Source organism: Euphorbia lathyris, chromosome 2 (assembly GCF_963576675.1).
Source record: "Euphorbia lathyris chromosome 2, ddEupLath1.1, whole genome shotgun sequence".
Taxonomy (NCBI): Eukaryota; Viridiplantae; Streptophyta; class Magnoliopsida; order Malpighiales; family Euphorbiaceae; genus Euphorbia; species Euphorbia lathyris.
In genome coordinates, this window is record NC_088911.1 from 27,944,597 (window position 1) to 27,964,050 (window position 19,454).

General features: G+C 43.9%; 1 non-coding gene across 1 annotated transcript; it reads right to left on the bottom strand.

Moving 5' to 3' along the window:
* Window positions 1–18,675: 18,675 nt before the first annotated feature.
* Window positions 18,676–18,782, bottom strand: LOC136221032 (small nucleolar RNA R71). The gene has a single exon (XR_010684824.1). It is a non-coding gene; the product is annotated as a small nucleolar RNA R71 (small nucleolar RNA).
* Between the last annotated feature and the right edge of the window lie 672 nt (window positions 18,783–19,454).

Sequence of the window (19,454 nt, forward strand, 5' to 3'; positions counted from 1 at the left end):
GGAAAGGAGCTAGCCTTCTCGGCTCGTACCTAAGTTTCCCGAACCCACACCGGTCTCCCGCAAGGGATCGGTGTTCATTTTCCCATTCGTGGGTGGCGACTCTTCCATATCTCCGAGCTCCGGTCCTGCCGAGCAACTTGATTCCACGATTGGTTGCTTTCGGCGCCAATCACCGCTTACGTCGCCATGAGGTTGTCCACCCCCCGGTCCGCCCGGGAGATTAGGCCGCGACACCTCGTCTAACAAGTGGCGACTCTGCTGGGGAAGCGAGAAATTTGATTCCGGAAGGCGTGTATTAAGCCCTTAACGGGGACGGATCGTTTTACTTCTTTTCGTATGCACTCATATGCATTATTGCAAACCCTTTGGGTAATTTCCGCGAAACCTCTAGCGAGAGTCCATTCGTCGCTCGAAAGAGGCTAGCGTAAGTTCCCCCTTACAGTAAGGCGCCAGAGGGTCCCCATCCATTCGTTAGGGGCGAATCTGTGCGGTCCTGTGAGGTCCCGCGGTCAGCCGTGTCAGCATATAGTAGCCTTAGAAGTTTCCATAGGATTACCCGTTATTTTTGATGTGATAAATGAATCCGTTCGTGTTTTCAAACCGCCATGATACGTATCTAATCCTAAAGTATGTAAAGAAAATGGGACGATGTGTTAATATATACTTATGAATCGACATACTAATTACCCTAAAAAAACATCGAAACGATTTGAACTAAAGACGACTTAGTCATCTCATATGAATGAACATGTGCGACCCGCCTTGTCCCTTTCGGTGTCCCGACGAAGGCACATGTTCAGGAAATGCATTATGACGTAAGCACGTATTAGTATGAATCGGTTTGGTATTAAGGATAATTACATCTCGATACAAAAGACTATATTAACAGTAGCCGTTATTCACATTCTTTAAATAAATTGGGATAAAACGAGATCAAGACGAAACGAAAACGAAGAACATTTCTATCTTGAACGACCCTGTCATAACGTGAAAAGTTTCGCACAAGTAGCCCGTCCCTTCCGAATGAAAGACGAGCTTTTACGTTATGCCTCGTGTCGTTCTTAAGAGAAATGGATGTGTCCGTAAAGGTGACTAAGAAAACAAAAGAAGAGAAAAAATGAACTAAACGACCAAAATCATTCCGAATCTACGATATATATCAATACCGAGAGTAGTTAAAGAAAATAAACCAATGTCGTTGAGTACGTGCCTCGAACGAGTGTATACCCCGTTTAAAATCACAAAGCCGAATTAAGCCAAACCATATAATTGCGCCATATGGACGAGACTGCGGGTTTTGACTAACGACTCGATCATTTCGACCGTTACCAAAACTGCAAGAAATATGGCCCAATGTACGTGTTTGCTTAATTCGCGCCTAAAGGAAAGAGAACGGTGATGTCCTCGCTTTGAATAAACATGCGATTCAACGAAACGTTGATTTTCTATAACCACACTAAGACGATATATCCCGTGGATTGGGAAGAACAACGAACTGTTGCTAGCCGAAAGGTTACGGTGCGCTCAAAATAAGACTCGCCGTCTTTTTCATGTAGCTAAAATGAGCAAACGGATCCTCGATGCTAAGAACAAACGCGTTACGCGATGAGTCCGTTCCCTAAAATAAAATCCAAAAGTGATTCCATCACTAAATAAACATGTGGTTACGTCTCTCGATAGATCCAAAAGATCCCGTTGTAATCCAAAATCGAGACACGAACCCACGCGAACAAAAGGGAACGAGTCATCGACAATAACGAACGATTGAACTAGAAGAATAACTCGAACCACGTCTAAAAACTGAGATGCGCTCAAAGGGAGTTAAAACCCGAATTAATGCGTCTCGCAAAAGGACAAAAGACGAGTTATTCTGAAAGGACAATCCAACTTGGTCAATTTCTTAGTCACCAAACGTGGATACGTCAAAACGAACTGTGTTGTCTGATGAATGATTTAATTTCCCGCAATAATCGACGGCATCACGCGTCCCCTGGACCGCAATGTGAGCCAAAAACCGAAATCCTAGAAAAGAGACCTGGACCGACGAGTGTGTGGAGGAATAAGGGTGGAAGAGAGATGTTGTGATACGTGTAACTAGACTAACGTTTGTTCTTCTTATCTTATAATCGTAAATAAATAAACGCACACACCATGAATCATGCATATAAAAATCATGCATACATACTAATGGATACCGTTCGCGCAGACGTCATCATTAAGCGATTGTGGTTTCGCGAGGGTAATCGGCTTGTCAGACAGTTTGATCAGTTACGAGTAGACAGTTCGGAATCAGTAGTTGTGGCTTCTGAATCATCTTCGTCTGGGTATACTCAGTCTTCCGTCAGTATGTCTGCGACCGACGAGAAGGTGGCTGAATTGGAGAATTCTGTGAACAATATTAATGATCAGCTGGCCGCAATCTTGGCCCAGCTAGCTGAGTTAGCACTGAAGGACAACAAGAGTGGTAGTAAGCGTGCTGAGAATGAGGTGAACGATGGCCCTCGCTTTGGGAATGAGGAGGATTATCAGGATTATATCCGAAAACAGTTAGAGAAAGAGAAAGCTAAGGAAGAGGAGTGGAAGCAACACATCACACAGGAAGTGCAGGGCTTGCGTGGAGGAAGCTCCGGAAGTCAGGATTTCTATAACTTGAAGAATTGTTTATCGGCAACAGCTTTGCCTTTGAAATTTCGGCTCCCCGACATGAAAAAGTTCGATGGAACTGGAGATCCCACCGCTCACATGAATCAGTATGTTGCTGTGATGAAGCACATGATCCTGACTGAGGATCAAGTCCTGGGGCTGTTTAACACCTATCTAGAGGGGGCTGCCCTCACATGGTTTCATGCATTGCCGATGGTAACAAAGAGGGATTTGAAGGAATTAGCAAAGTCGTTCATCGCTCAGTATAGCTTTAACACCATGCTGGAGGTCACTTTGAAAGAATTAGAGAGCACTAAGCAGCAGGCTGGGGAATCCTTTTCCGATTTTGTGAAAAGATGGAGGGCTAAGGCCGCAGTGATGAAACAAAAGCCGCTCGAGCAGGATCAGATCCGAATGGTGGTTGGCAACACGTTGCCGTATATCAAGAATGAGTTGCGGTATATGTCGTTTACGGATTTCAATCAGATGTATAGTTGTGCCTTGACTGTCGAAGGTGATGGGGAGCCGAAGAAAGCTTATACCAAGTGGACGAAGTCTGGATATAGTGCCGGAGGGCCTAGCGTGAGTACGGAATCCGCAGCAGTGAAAGTGGTTGATCTTAATGCTATTGAAAAGAGGCGGTTCGCCAAGTTCGATCAGACCTATGCTAAAGTTTTCGAGCGTCTGCAGAAAAAGGGATTGTTGAAAGCCCTTACCCCGTATAACAAAGCTCAACCTACTCCGCAGATTCAGGCTAGAGGGTACTGTGAGTTCCACAGCAGTTATGGGCATACAATTGAGAATTGTGAGAGATTGAAACATGAAATCCAAGATTTAATCGAGGAGAAAAAGATAGCTGATCCTTCATCAGCGAACCCTTCCACTAGGCATAATCCATTGCCTAATCATAGGGTAAGCATGATCGGAATGGGTCTGACAGAACATGTAGTGATGGAATCCTTCGAGGAGAATGTAGAGGAGTTGTTGGACTCCGACGAAAAGAACAATGTGGGAAATGGTCTATATGTGTCCTTCCTTGGCGAAGAACAGGAGAATGAACTAATGGATGAAGGCTCAGATGGTGGAGCACCGTATGATGAAGATAGTGCCGAAGAGACCGGGGAAGGGTCGTCTCGGACTATTGTGCCAGAATTGGGTCTGTTTAGTGGTGGAGAAAATCCCGAGGTGCACTTGCGTGAATATATGCACGACATGTTTATTGAATCCTTCGGAGTAGATGAAATTGCCCAGTGGTTCCACCATTCATTGGTAGGCGAGCCTCTAGAATGGTTCCATTCATTACCAGGCTCTTGCAAGCAGGATTGGGATCGGTTGTCGGATTTGTTTCTAGAAAAGTACCAGAGAGTTGAGGACAGGACTGCGGAGCGCTTCGCAATGCAGATTGGACCTATCAAGCGTCCGTTGCCTAGGGTTAGCAAGTATAACGGCAATAAGGACCCTATGGAGCACCTTCACTTCTACTTGTCGGCTATGGCGCCCTTGGGTTTTAAAGAGGAAGAGATCACTAGCTTGTTTTGTAATTCGTTGATGGGTGAACCGTTAATGTGGTACATGTTGTTGCCAATGTATGTTAAGACCGATTGGGCAGCAATGACGAAGAGATTTATCAAGGAGTATACAGTATGGATGCTAGCAGAGCAAACCCCTGATTCTCCGTCTTACCAAACACCTGATGCGGTGTTAGCAATGCCTAGGTATGGTGGATACCAGGATCCTGTGGAGCACGCGAGGTTATTCCGCAATCATATGTATGACGCCGGATTTCCGCAATGTGAGTTGCATGAACATTTTCCGGAAACCTTGATGGGTGAAGCCTTATTGTGGCATCAAGGCCTATCAGAGGAGGAAATGGGTCATTGGGTACCGCTCAGGAGTGCCTTTGTGGCAAGATATGAGATGTATGTTCCATGGACGGGATCCCTCGAGGATCTGGATAGGATCAGGCAGTTCCCCGAGGAACCATTTGTGGACTATGCTAGGAGGTGGAGGCACCGTTATGAACAGTGTAACGAAACAATGAGCGATAAAGTGCAACTTATGTGCATACAACGAGGTGCTATTCCGTTGGCCGCCAGAAGGATGAGCAGAGTGTCCCTCCGGGATTATGATGAGTTGATAGGTTGGGCCTTGTATGGATCGGCGGATCCCTTTTACTTGAATCCGAATGTTCCTCACGTCATGGATTTAATGGTTGTGGACATTTGGGAGAGTTCGAAATCGGAGGGTTCCTATTAACATTTAGGACGAATCGGATGATGAGCCGGAAATTGCGGTAATGACAAGATCAGGTCGTGTGGCCGAGGGAAAGGCCCCTATAGTAGAGACTGAGATAGGGGAAGGGTCGGCTCCTAAGCCTGATGACCAAGTTCTTGAGCAGTTGAAGAAGACACAAGCTAAGTCTACAGTCTGGGAAGTTCTATGCCATTCTAAGTACCATCGTGAGAACTTGATGAAAGAATTGCAGAATCTGGTTATTTCCACCGATACTGAGCCGGCAGCGCTAGTGGGGGCAATTATGGCCCGAAAGAAGACTGAGATCACATTTACTGACGAGGATCTCCCAGAAGAGGGGAAGGCTCATAATAAGCCTTTGTATATCCGAGCAGAAATTAACGGAAAGAAGACTAGTTGCGTAATGGTTGATGATGGATCAACCATTAATGTTTGTCCTTTGAAACTCTTGTCGAAGTTGGGAGTGGAAAGAGGAGACTTGACGGCCTCTGAAACAGTGATTAGAGCATATGACGACAGCCGTAGGCACATTGAAGGAGTCTTCAGGGCCAAGTTGAAAGTGGGGCCGCACGAGGAAGAAACTGAGTTCACGGTGTTGGATATCCCGATAACTTTTGCTGTGCTGTTGGGATGCCCTTGGTTCCATAAGTTAGGAGGTGTGCCCTCCACGCTCCATCAAATGATTAAGTTCCCCTTCGAGGAGGAGATAGTAACAATTAGAGCTGAGAAATTGAGCTCGGTGGCAGCACTGGGAATTGAGCCTCAACTTTTCTCCGGATTCCAAGTCTCCAGGATTTACGAGTCGAGTATGACCACCGATGTGGTGAAAATGATGAAGGGAGGTTTCATCCCGGGAATGGGTTTAGGAGAACACCATCAGGGGTTGCCAGAATTTCCGGATTTTAAGAGTCAGAAAACCCGGAGAGGTTTGGGATATGAGCAGGGGAGTCCGTCCAATGCGAGTGCTGAAGGAAAAGTAGGCTTGAGGAAGTATTTTGTGAGCGAGGGGCATGGGAAGGCATATTCAGGAACCCCCGAGGCATGGACTAGCACGGAAGGGAAGATTCTGCTAGGGTTCGAAATCTTCAATGATGTTGCCGACTGGAGCAAAGGAAAGGCGAGCTGCTTTGTCGATGAGATCATGATGCTGGATTTAAATGCCGAGGAGCAGGTCATCACCATCGAAGCGACTGCGGGAGCGGTGGACGAGCCCAGTACCTCCAAGGTTCATGAGGAGCCCGAGAACCCTGATGATGAAAATTATATTACTGCTTTGTTTGAATCAGATGATGTAATCACCCATGCTATCAATGAAATAAATTCTGATTTTGCTTACTTGCTTGATGTCGATCATGATCATTCCATGCATTCTCATTCATATAACATGCCTGCATTTGAAATCAATACAATAGAAATGTCAACTTTCAATCTTGGTACGGATGAAAATCCTAAACTTATACAAATTGCTCAAGCATTAACTATTGAAGAGAGAAAAGAATTTGAGAGAATAATTAAAAAATACAAAATTGTATTCGCTTGGACATACGAAGACATGCCTGGAATTGATCAATCAATCGTAACCCACCGCATTCCAACTTACCCCGAAGCGAAGCCCGTAAAGCAGAAGCTCCGACGTATGAGACCAGAATGGGCAGATAAGATCAGAGAGGAGGTGAAGAAACAGTTAGAAGCAGGATTCATCGAAGTAATCGACTATCCCCCTTGGGTCGCAAATGTGGTGCCCATCGCAAAGAAGGACGGCAAAGTGAGAATGTGCGTTGATTACAGAGATCTTAACAAGGCATGCCCCAAAGATGAGTTCGCATTACCTCATATCGACGTATTGATCGACAGCGCAGCGTCAAGTGTATTACACATGAATGTGGACGGTTTCATGGGCTACATGCAAGTTCAGATGGCCGAAAAGCACAAAGCGAAAACCTCGTTCACAACTGAGTGGGGGACGTACTGTTACAGGGTAATGCCGTTTGGTTTGAAAAACGCCGGGGCAACTTACCAGAGAATGGCCACAGCACTGTTCCATGATATGATACACAAGGAGGTAGAAGTCCACGTAGATGATATGATGGTCAAATCAGAGACAAGAGAAGGGCATTTTGCCGCGCTCGAGAAGTTTTTGGCCCGAATCGCAGAATTCAAGCTAAGGCTAAACCCGAAGAAGTGCTTTTTCGGCGTTTCGTCGGGGAAAATCTTAGGCTATGTAATCGGAAATAAGGGAATCGAGGTGGATCCTGATAAAGTGAAGGCCATACAGGAGATGCCGGCACCGAGAAATGAGAAGGAAGTGAGAGGGTTTCTGGGGCAGGTTCAGTATATCAGTCGGTTCATAGCAAGACTCACCGCAATCTGCGAGCCAATCTTTAAGTTGCTAAGGAAAGACCAACCCGCTGTTTGGAATGATAAGTGTCAGCAAGCTTTGGAGAGCGTCCGGAGCTATTTGTCTAATCCGCCAGTGCTGAGACCGCCTAAACTAGGAAAGCCGCTTCTCCTCTATGTAGCGATTGAGGAGCGATCTATTGGGGCAATGTTGGCTCAAGAGGGAGACACCGGTGTGGAGCACGCGGTGTATTATTTGAGTAAGAAGTTCCTGGAGTACGAGCTCAAGTACAACATGATCGAAAAGACATGTGTGGCAGTAGTATGGTTGACAAAGAAACTGCGACACTATTTCCAATCGTATAAAGTGATCATTATTTCTCGGATGGACCCCGTGAAGTATCTATACTGAACTCCATCCTTGACGGGGAAGTTAGCCAGATGGTTGTTACTTTTGTCCGAGTTTAACATAGAATATGTGATGAAGAAGGTTATCAAAGGGAGGGCCGTGGCAGAATTTTTGGCCAACCAGCCCCTGAATGCAGAGGAAGAAGAGATAAGTTATGATTTCCCCGATGAGCACTTGAACGCAATCGAAGTTATACCGTGGAAAATGTTCTTCGACGGAGCAGTTAATTCGAATAGAGCCGGAGTAGGAGTACTACTTACCTCACCGGAAGGAGAAAGGATCCCGATGGCCAAGAAGTTATCCTTCCCTCTCACCAATAATATGGCTGAGTATGAAGCGTGCATTTATGGCTTAGAGTCATTAGCGGCACTGGGAGCGTCATATGTCGAAATCTGGGGGGACTCAAAGTTGATCATTGAACAGGCACAAGGAAACTGGGAGGTAAGAGAAGAAAGATTACGTCCATATCTAGATCAGCTAGAAGGGTTGGCACAAAGATTCAAGGAATGTCGTTTCTATCATATTCCTCGAGCACAGAACCAGGCGGCGGATGCCTTGGCTACTTTGGTGTCAGTTTGGGACAACCCCCGGAACCTTGCTTCGAAGCCGTTGGTATTGAGAAGATCTCACAAACCATGTTACGAGGACGTAATGCTGTTAGGAACAGATGAAAAACCATGGTATTTCGATATCGTGAACTTCATGAAAGATGGGACATATCCGACAGAGTCAGAACCTAGGGATCAAGCTGTGATTAGAAGGCTAGCTCGTCAGTTCGTCATCCACAACGACTTGCTTTACAAAAGGCACGTTGATGGATTACAACTCAGATGCTTGGATGCGGGAGAAGCCCGCGAGGCAATGGAATCAGTACATTCGGGAATTTGTGGAGCCCATATGGAAGGAGCAGTACTAGCTAAGAAAATTATCAGACAAGGCTTCTATTGGCTCACCATGGAAAGAGATTGTAACGAGTATGCAAAGAAATGTCATGATTGTCAAATCCACGGCGATTGCAGTCATCTTCCGGCCATGGAACTACATGTGCTAGCACCTATTTGGCCATTCGCTGCCTGGGGCATTGACATCATCGGCGAAGTAAGGCCTAATGCTTCAAATGAACATAAGTTTATTGCAGTCGCCATCGATTATTTCACCAAATGGGTAGAAGCAGAGTCGTTTAGCAAACTGGGATCCAAGCAGATGAGAAAGTTCATTGAAAAACACTTGATCACCAGGTTCGGAGTGCCTCATCACATGATCACGGATAACGGAGTCCAGTTTCAGGGGGAAGTAAGGAATCTTTTCCGAGAATATGGCATTGAACATCACAGGTCTTCTCCGTACCGTCCACAGGCTAATGGGGCAATAGAAGCGGCTAATAAGAACCTTAAAAGGATTCTCGTAAAGACGGTGGAATCACATCGGAACTGGCATGAGCACCTCCCACTCGCGTTGTGGGCTTATCGCACGACAATCAGAACCTCGACTGGGGCAACACCATTCTCCTTGGTATACGGAACAGAAGCAGTCCTGCCGATTGAGATCGAAAAGCGATCGTTGAGAATCGCAGTGGAGGCAGAAATTCCCGAGGCGGAATGGGCGAAGAAGCGATGTGAGCAGCTGGCTCTAGTTGACGAAAAAAGGATGGAAGCGCTTTACCATGTACAGTTATATCAAAGAAGGATGGCTCGGGCTTTCAATAAAAAGGTCAAGACCAGTCCTATCAAAGAAGGAGATTTGGTGCTGAAACAGATCCGTGTGACGCACACCGACCCGAGGGGGAAGTTCAGGCCTAACTGGGAAGGACCATTCGTCGTAAAAAAGATACTAAGCAAAGGAGCGGTGAAGTTAACCACAATGGACGACATGGAATTCTCCGAACCTACCAACCTGGATAGGCTTAAGAAATACTTTTCGTAAAAAAAAAAAAAGAAAAATAAAGAAAAATTCCCGATAGGTTGAAAACCCGCAAAGGGCGACCTATGCAAATATGAGGGAAATCCCAATGGGTGAAAACCCGAAAGGGCACTCATTTAAAAATTCCGGGATAGTAAAAGGAGAGGAGAAAAATCGCCGGGATCCGAAAACCGAAAGGCGGGTCCTGGTAACAATAGTTATGACTTGAGCAATTACAAAAACAATGTATAAGAGACTAAGTATTTCTGTTGTTTGTAAATAAATAAAGGCATGAATATATTTGACGAGAATGATTGGAATCATCATAATCTACTGAATGCATGGTAATATGAATCACGAGTTATACATTTCCTGTCCTACTTTTCACAAAAAGCCTACCTACTATCCACCCCACTCCCTATACATCAGCTATACATCGGAGAAACCCTAATAAAAGCTACAAAGCAACAATGAAAGCTACAAAGCAATAATAAAAGCTACAAAGCAATACATAACGAGCCTAATACGGAGGAAAGTCCCAATAGTTCTCAAAATCTCTCAGGTGTGATGCCCGCTCGGCAGATAGTGCCTCCTCGGCAGCACGCGCTCTCTCATCAGAAACTCGCGCTCTCTTATCAGAAACTCGTCCTCTCTCATCAGCAGCTCGTGCTCTCTTCTCTGCAGCAAGGCGTCTGATCGACTCATCACGCGCCCTTTCCTCGACGGCAAGGCGACCCTCAGTCTCCCGTCGCATCATCCCCGACCAGTGGTCGTTCCTCTCTTGATACACATGACCAACTCGGGCATCAGCTTCCCGCACTAGCTCGCTCTGTCTCCGCTCGTGGGCATGCAGATCACTCTACAGAAAAAGAAAAAAAAAGAACAGATAAAAGGCAGCATAGGCAAAAACATAAATCATACATACATGCATACATTTCACTACACTAAAGTACAGTAATGATACATACCAGGTGATCGGTGCAGTGCAAGCTGAGGCGGTCTCGGAGATAACCGGACAGCCCCACGTAATCCGTACAAGTCTCTCTCGTGGTCAGAGAAGCGTCCGAGGGATCAAACAGGACCCTCGAGGAGAAGATAGAAGGGGCCGCCTCAAATCCCGCGTAAGGCGCCCCGGACTCATCATAGCAGATCGTAGCATAATCTCTCCCATAGTCTGGTATAGGCACGACTAGGGAAGACCTCTCCGGTCGGGCAGCGCTGGAGGACTCGCCAACATAATAGGGCTGCTCGCACACTGGCGTCTGAGCCCCGGTGCCGTCGAAGAAATCAGATAAGTGGGCACTCCTCCAGGATCCCTCCTGCAAACAAAACACACCATAAGACCTCTGAACATCTCATGAATAAAAGGGGTAAAATAAAAAGGGAATGGAATCACTTACAGGGACCTCCTCCTGACCAAAGACTGCCGGACAGCCTCCCTCGAAAATACATCCGCCACCGGATCCACCTCCATCGCCGCCGCCGGGGCATCCTTCGCGCTCAGCAAAGTAGACAAGTAAGGCTCACGGCCCCCGATGTGAATCCACACTGCTCTACCAACATACCGATGGGTCAGGTCCCGACGAATGACCGATAGTGGCAGGGTCCGCACCGCGAACATAGAGACGGGGATCTCGCCCGGCGTCCAGTGAGCGTCCCTAACTCCGGTGATGCCTCGATCCCTTAAATACCACGCCTGCACGCAGGGGCCGGTGAGCACACACTGCTGCTCCTGGATCATCGATACATATGTATAACCAGGGCCGAAGTCGAGGTCGTCCCATCGGAACTTAATCTAAAAAAATGCACAAAGAGAAAGTCAGAAAGACTCAAACAAAAAACCAAGCATGATTAGGCAAAATCTACCTGTGTGAGGGGCAGCGAGTCGATCCGATCCAGAAGCCGCGACACTGTCCGACTCCTCTCGGCGCTCAAGTCAAAATCCCTCCACTGAGTCATGAAAGGCGGCCTCAGTACTCTCGGTCGAGATCGAGACCGGCTGGGAAGGATGTGTCTCTCATACGCCCACACCTGCGGTAAAAACGAGGACTAGGAGTGTGAAAAATGCGAAGAAGATAAGACGGATAAGTCAAGAAGGCGTCACGTACCAGCAGAGCAAAGGTATAACCACCGAAGTCCTTGCGCTTCCGGCAAGTCAGATCCAAAAATTTGTAGAGAAAGGCTAAGCCTGCCCCCGCCCAATCGTAGGAAGCCGCTGCATCCAAATCGCTGAGCGCCTGAATGAGGCCCACATGTACCTTCCCGCCTTTCGTGCGGAAAATCATCTCACTCAGAGTATACACTAAGAAGCTGCGAACCGCAAGTCGGTATCGTCTGTCTCGCAGAAATCTCGCCGACTCAAGAGGCTCGCGGTGGAAACAAACTTCACCGGAGTAGACTTGGCGCATAGACGAACTTCCGGTCCAATCAAGGCAGCAAGCCTAGCAGGGTCGACCCGCGGTCGCATCATACCAAAATGGAAAGGGACGGGAGTGTTGCTCCCTCGCAATCCGGTCAATAGCGAAAAATCTCGAGGCGAGATAGTCATCTCCCCAAAGGAAAGGTGGAAGGTGTGGGTCGAATCAACCCACCGCTCACACAAGGCCCGTAGGCCAAAAGGATCGCATACCCCGTTGGTGCGGGGCAGCACTGCAATAAAGGGCTCGAAGCCCAACTCACGCACGCGGGCTCTCGCCGCGGCGCCTAGCCTATCATACCACGAATGAACCTCGGCGGTGGTCCCCAAAATCTTAATGAACTAAAAAGGAACAAGATAAGAAAATTTAAATACAGCTCCTAAAGCATGCAATTGATAAGAACGCGTTAAGACTAGGTATTCTTTCATTTTCTAACCTAGAGACATCCGGTCAGTTAGGACCAATTTTCTGTAAAAATCTCTCCTGTAGGGTCATTCACGTAAGGTTTAGTCAATTCTTTAATCAACCATCGTCTGCGGTGACGAGGAGCATAGATTCGGCTTTACTATTCACGTGCATTAGTTAAGTTTTTACTATTCACGTTTTCACTATTCACGCGCACTATTCACGTGCTTACTATTCACGTGCATTAGCTAAGTTTTTACTATTCACATGCACTATTCACGTTTTTACTATTCACGTGCACTATTCACGTTTTCACTATTCACGTGCATTAGCTAAGTCTTTACTATTCACGTGCACTATTCACGTTTTACTATTCACGTGCACTATTCACGTCTTCACTATACACGTCGTTTTTACTGTTAGCATGCATAAATTCGTAGTGTCACTATTCACATGCATATAGCGCGCATTCTTACAAAAATAAACGGGTGTTACTTGTAAATAAAGGAATTCACATTTTCTAGCTAAAGTCCTCTAAGGCAATCTAAGGGTTAGCATGCAAATCATGTTCGTATAGGAATGCTAAAGCCTAGAGTTCGAATCGAATAAAAGTGAGAAATTACTTACCTCGTTGCAGCGTGTCCTGCTCAAATGCGTCGTAGGGTCGTGAAAGGTATCCACTCTATCCAGGTTTACGTAAACCTCGTCCATGCCTCTAGTGCCATCCCATTCATCTAAATCCATCCCGAGAATAATCCAAATTGAAGTCTAGTGAGAGAAAGAGGAGAGAGAAGGTGTGGGGTTGAAATGAAACCCCACCACCTTATATAGGAAAAGGGAATGGCATTCCCGTAAATAGTGAAAAAGTACGATTTGACATAAAGGTAAAAAGTAAATAATTAATTACCAGGTGCACAGACCTCCGATTTGCAGTCCGTTTCAGCCTGCATTTCTCCCAGACAGCAACCAATACTGTCAAGATATGAACTCCAGACAACAGCCAATTTTTACAGAACAGTGACACCAGTCAAAGTACAGACGACAGTCAACAGAAAAACAATCGTTAGTCTATATCATTCCAGACCAAAACACGTTCCCATTAAACCTCCGAGACACTAGCTCCAGACAATGGTGTTTTAAAAGAATCCAGAATCGTTAGAAAGAACTTTTCTGCTCTTTAGCCATCTTACCTACGGTTCACGACCGAGGTAGCTTTTTAGCCATCTTACCCACGGTTCACGACCGATGTAGCTTTTTAGCCATCTTACCTACGGTTCACGACCGAGGTAGCTTTTTAGCCATCTTACCTACGGTTCACGACCGAGGTAGCTTTTTAGCCATCTTACCTACGGTTCACGACCGAGGTAGCTTTTTAGCCATCTTACCTACGGTTCACGACCGAGGTAGCTTTTTAGCCATCTTACCTACGGTTCACGACCGAGGTAGCTTTTTAGCCATCTGACCTACGGTTCACGACCGAGGTAGCTTTTTAGCCATCTTACCTACGGTTCACGACCGAGGAAGCTTTTTAGCCATCTTACCTACGGTTCACGACCGAGGTAGCTTTTTAGCCATCTTACCTACGGTTCACGACCGAGGTAGCTTTTTAGCCATCCTACCTACGGTTCACGACCGAGGTAGCTTTTTAGCCATCTTACCTACGGTCCACGACCGAGGTTGCTTTCGAGCCATTCTTACCCATAGTCAACGTACGCTAGATTCCGAGAGAAAAACATTCGCCAGCAGCCGATTCAGAGGCAGCACGGTGCAACCCAAAGCAGAGTCTGAAGAAATCAGAGAACAACGCCGGAGCGCGCGGCGCAAAGGTCAGGTATGCTCCATCCTACTCTTTACGTGTCTTTTACTTTTATATGTTTTACATTGCATGTGTTGCGTTGGCAAAAAAAAAACGTTTTCGAAACACACACATCACTGTCAAAATAGAAAAGTAGGGGCAACTGTAGACACCGAGTCGGAGGACCTGTGACGAAAACCTGAAAACAAGACGGTTGAAGCGATTGATTCCGGAAGTTTTGAAAAATATATAAAGAATAATAAGCGAAGGAAAATTAGCGGCATGGCGCGGGTGCTTAGCGACATCCGGCACGCGGACGACAATGGTCGAACGCCCGTTCGGTGGCGCGGGACGTGCGCTCGGCGTCCGTCGGACGCACCGCAAGTGGCACGCTCTCGACGTCCGAGCAATGCCCGGGTCCGGTGGCACGGGGCGCGCTCTCGTGGGCCGCTGAGCGCACGTGCCCGGTAGCGCGAAGCGCGCGTTCCGCGGCCGCGACATGTGAGCGTCCGGCAGCGCGGGACGCGCGCTCGACGGCCGCAGGGTGCGCACGCCCGATGGCTCGAGGCACGCCCCGAGGGCCGTCGGGCGAGCGCCCAACCTAGCGTTGGGCGCGGGCACCCAATCTAGCGTTGGGCGCTCGCCCAATGCCGTTGGGCGATCGCCCAACGATTGTTGGGCGATCGCCCAACTCTTGTTGGGCGGCCGCCCAACAAGGTTGGGCGGTAGCCCAACACTAGGTTGGGCAGCCGCCCAACCCCAATGGGCGACGCCCAATTTCTTTTGGGCGTCGCCCATTGGTCCGGGGACCCGTTTGCCTATAAAAGGCACGGATCCCCATAAAAAAAAGAAGGACAAAGGGGGAGAGAGGGAGAGCTTCTCACACTAGAATATTTTTTCTAGAGAGAAGAAGTTGATTTTTTTAGGAGAAAACATTTTTTTTCCTAAAAATTGAAAATCTCCAAATTCCCTAAGTTCAATTTTTACTAAATTTTTCATAAAAAACGGAAACTCGCGGTTCGTGGAATCAATCGGCTTCGACTGTCAGATACCGAATTCAAGGTATTATCCGAGGACTAGACTCTTTATTTTATTTAATTTATTATCTTCTCCTATTTATTTTCTTTTTTTATATACTATAGTTTTTATTCATTTAGTCATTTATTTATTTTGTCACATTTTATTTAATTAGCGTATTTATTTAATGTTCGTTTCGTGTTGAATAAAATTCAGTTTTGTTTTAAAATAAAAAACCTCGTTTTGATATCCCAATACGAACCGTGATCCGATAAAAAGGTAGTTCGGGTATCAAAAACGTTGTAATTATAACATTTTAATTTAAAAGAAATTTCCAAATAATGTTTTAAAATAAAAACGTCGTTTTAGAAACTTCCGTTTTCGACTATGATCCATTTTTGGTAGTTCGGAAATCCAAAACGATTGAATTAGATTTAATTTAAAGCTGTTGAATAAATCTGGAAACATTTAGGAGTGCTGCTGTAATTTACCAATTCTGTCACTAAATGCTGTTGACCAACGGATTTTCCGTCGGTAAATCTGCCAAAATGTAAAAAATGCCATTTCAGTCCCTTTTTCTTAACTTTTAAGCTTTTGATCCTTAGTATATATATGTATAATTATGTAATATATGTTTTTTAAATTATTTTAGAACTTTAGCATATATATTTATTTTAGAATATTTGTATATCATTTTTATTCTATTTTACAATATGAGTATAAGTATATATATATGTATTTCCTTTTTATTGATTTAGGCTATGTTTTGAATATTAGTTACTTGATATTTTGAGAAATAATAGATAAATATTAGTATGTGTCATTTTTGATATTTAAAACTATACTAGTTATGTATATATATATATATAGTTTTGGGATATTTGGGTTATCTTGATTATTGAATGAAATTATTTTTGGGTAAATGTTATTTTCTTAGTTATAGGATTTACTTACTATTTTCACATTTTCAAAGTATAGATATATTGTACCTATTATTTTTATATACATATAGTTCCTTTTGTATTAACTTTTATTTTCATATTCTATTTTTGATTTAAATATATATATATATATGTTAGAATTGCTTTCTTTATTCTTTTGGGCTTAATCATGGGTCCATGTTTCAAGTGGACTTTGTTTGAGTATGGATGGTGGTTTAAATGGGTTTGTTATGGTAATTATAATTAGTAAAGAGTCCATTAAATAAGTGGGGAAAATAAATCGCAAAAAGAGAGTTTTCAATTGAATTATTTAAACTAATGAGTTTTTAGATTTCTAATGTAAATAAATAGAGTCATTCTTGTTAATATTTCAAATCGTTTCTCAAAACACCACGTTTTAAAACCTTAATCCGTTCCAAAGGCGGATTAAATGATCATTGTAATTAAAATCGTTTTCTTTGTGAATAATAGAGTTTTGAATCATTTTCTCAAAGAATTTGTACAAAATAAAATTGACTTGTATGTTTAAACCATGTTTTCTCATTAAAAGGTTTTTATCTCAAACGTTTTTCAAATACTCGAGTCGTTCCAACGGCGATTCGGGTAAATTTCATCAAACGGGGTTTTAAAACGCACCTAAATCGTTCCAACGGCGATTAAGGTGCGAACCATGTAAATGATCTCGTTTTGGGGGAAATAAGTTAATGTAGAATGAACACACAACATCACATTTAATACGGGTGTAAATAAATCACTTCTTTCTTCCCCCTTTCTGTGTATGTATAAACATAAATGGGTGATTCTTTACTGATGTGGCTTTTCAATAATATATGCTCAAAACGGTTTCTAAAAAGAGAAAGAAAAGGGTTTCAAATGAATTTTAAACTTAAAGAAGTATACGATTAGTCCATTATCGCCTAACATGCTGAGTAGGAGGCCGGTGGTTCATAACCGGGCGATGTCGGGGTGCCTAGTAGCCTTTCTCCGGAAAGGAGCTAGCCTTCTCGGCTCGTACCTAAGTTTCCCGAACCCACACCGGTCTCCCGCAAGGGATCGGTGTTCATTTTTCCATTCGTGGGTGGCGACTCTTCCATATCTCCGAGCTCCGGTCCTGCCGAGCAGCTTGATTCCACGATTGGTTGCTTTCGGCGCCAATCACCGCTTACGTCGCCATGAGGTTGTCCACCCCCCGGTCCGCCCGGGAGATTAGGCCGCGGCACCTCGTATAACACACACCGTCGAAGAATTCAATGCTCCATGTTCTCTGTAAACTTGTATCAATTTATATTTCATCTAATAAAGTCCGTTCTATTCGATAGATCTTTATGCAGCACTTATGGTAACCAATCCACTAAAGTGACTGCTGGTGTTTTCATTAAAACGTATTTAATCCAAAATCTTTACAAGGAAACTTTGTTGAACACTTAGGCAAATTATTATCTCGAAAGAGTTTTAATTTGATTAAGGGCAACTATCCCGAAAGGGTTTTGTCGCGTTCAAAGCCAATTAATTAGAGGTTCCGTCATTTATTTCATTTTTATAATTCGTACAAAGTTTAAAGTTGTTTTCTTTGCTTAATGCAAACAAATATACTTGTTTACTTTTCTAAAGTACTAAAACGTTCCTGTTTTGCAAATTCATTCTTAAATCAGATATTTTCTAACATCTTCATATTCTAATCTAATTCTTACTCTAGCAATTTCAAAACCAAAACCGATTAAACGATTTTTCCATATTATAAACCTTAAAGTAAATTTAACCGATTGAAAATAAGTTTTGTTAAAAAAACATTCCCTGTGGGATCGATATCTTTTATTACTATAAGCGTATACCGTGCACTTGCGGAAATCGCTCAACAAGTTTTTGGCGCCGTTGCCGGGGAACGCCAAAATTTTTGACAATATTTTAAATTTTTCGTGTTTTATTACGAATCTAGGTTTATTCATACTTATTCAAACTTTTATATTTTTAATTATTTTCAATTACTAACATATTTATTTTTTTCAAATTCTGTTTTGTAGGTAGTTTCTGTTCGTGCGAAATTTCAAGTTCATGCGCAGTTCTCGAAGTTCGGGCACGTCACCAGATCCTATTGACCCAGAAATTGAAAGAACTCTTAAAAAGAACAAGAAAGAAAAGAAAAAGAAAAACCAAACCCCAATAAAAACTAAAATTACCGAGCCAGAAGTTATGGCCACACTTATGGATTACGCTAGGCCAGGAGTGGCCGGTGTAACAAACAGTATAGTTAGACCCCAAATTAATGCACATCATTTTGAAATTAAGCCTGCGTTGCTTAATATGTTGCAAAATAATGTAACGTTTTACGGGTTACCTAACGAAAATCCTAATACCCATTTGATAAATTTCTTAGAAATTTGTGACACTTTTAAAATTACTGATGTAACTGCAGAAGCAATCAAACTTCGCCTTTTTCCTTTTACTTTGAAGGATCGAGCCAAAGAATGGTTAACTTCTATTCCAGCCACATCAATTGAGACTTGGGAGCAATTAGCCCAGGCATTTTTATCAAAAATTTTCCCTTTAGCAAAAACCGCAAGAGTCATTAAAGAGTTAACATCTTTTTCTCAAAATGATAGTGAAACTCTTTATGAGGCTTGGGAACGTTTTAAAGAACTTCAACGTTTATGCCCACACCACCAATTGCCCGCTGAACTTTTAATGCAAACATTTTATAATGGACTAAATCCTACAACTAGAGGTTCATTGGACGCTATGTCTGGAGGGTTATTCATGAAGAAAACATCTGTCCAAGCAAGAGAACTTTTAGAGGAAATGGCAATCAACAGCAGTATGTGGCCCGCGGAACGTGGACACATACCAGTAGCGAAACCATCATCCTCAACTACTTCATCAGTAAAAGGTATAGTGAATCTTGATCCAGTAGCGATGTTGCAAGCCCAATTTTCTGCCTTGTCGCACAAAATTGATAGGTTTATGGCACCGTGTGATCCTAATGGTCAACCAATCCAAACGGATGTGAATTACGAAGGTATGAGTGAAATTGAACAGGTAAATTTTGTCCAAGGGCAAAACCAAAATAATAACCCTTATTCCAATACATATAATCCTGGATGGAGAAATCATCCTAACTTTAACTGGAGAGATAATAATAATGCTAATGCTAATCAAAATCGTACTACTAATTATCAAAATCAATCAAGAGATTCGATTAGCACTTTATCTTCTAAAATCGACAAATTCATTGATGCGATGAGCGGAAAAATAAGTAATCACGACGATGGTTTTAAACGGATCGAGAATAAATTCGATCAGCTTATTAAAAACCAATCATCTAGCATCCATAATCTGGAGAT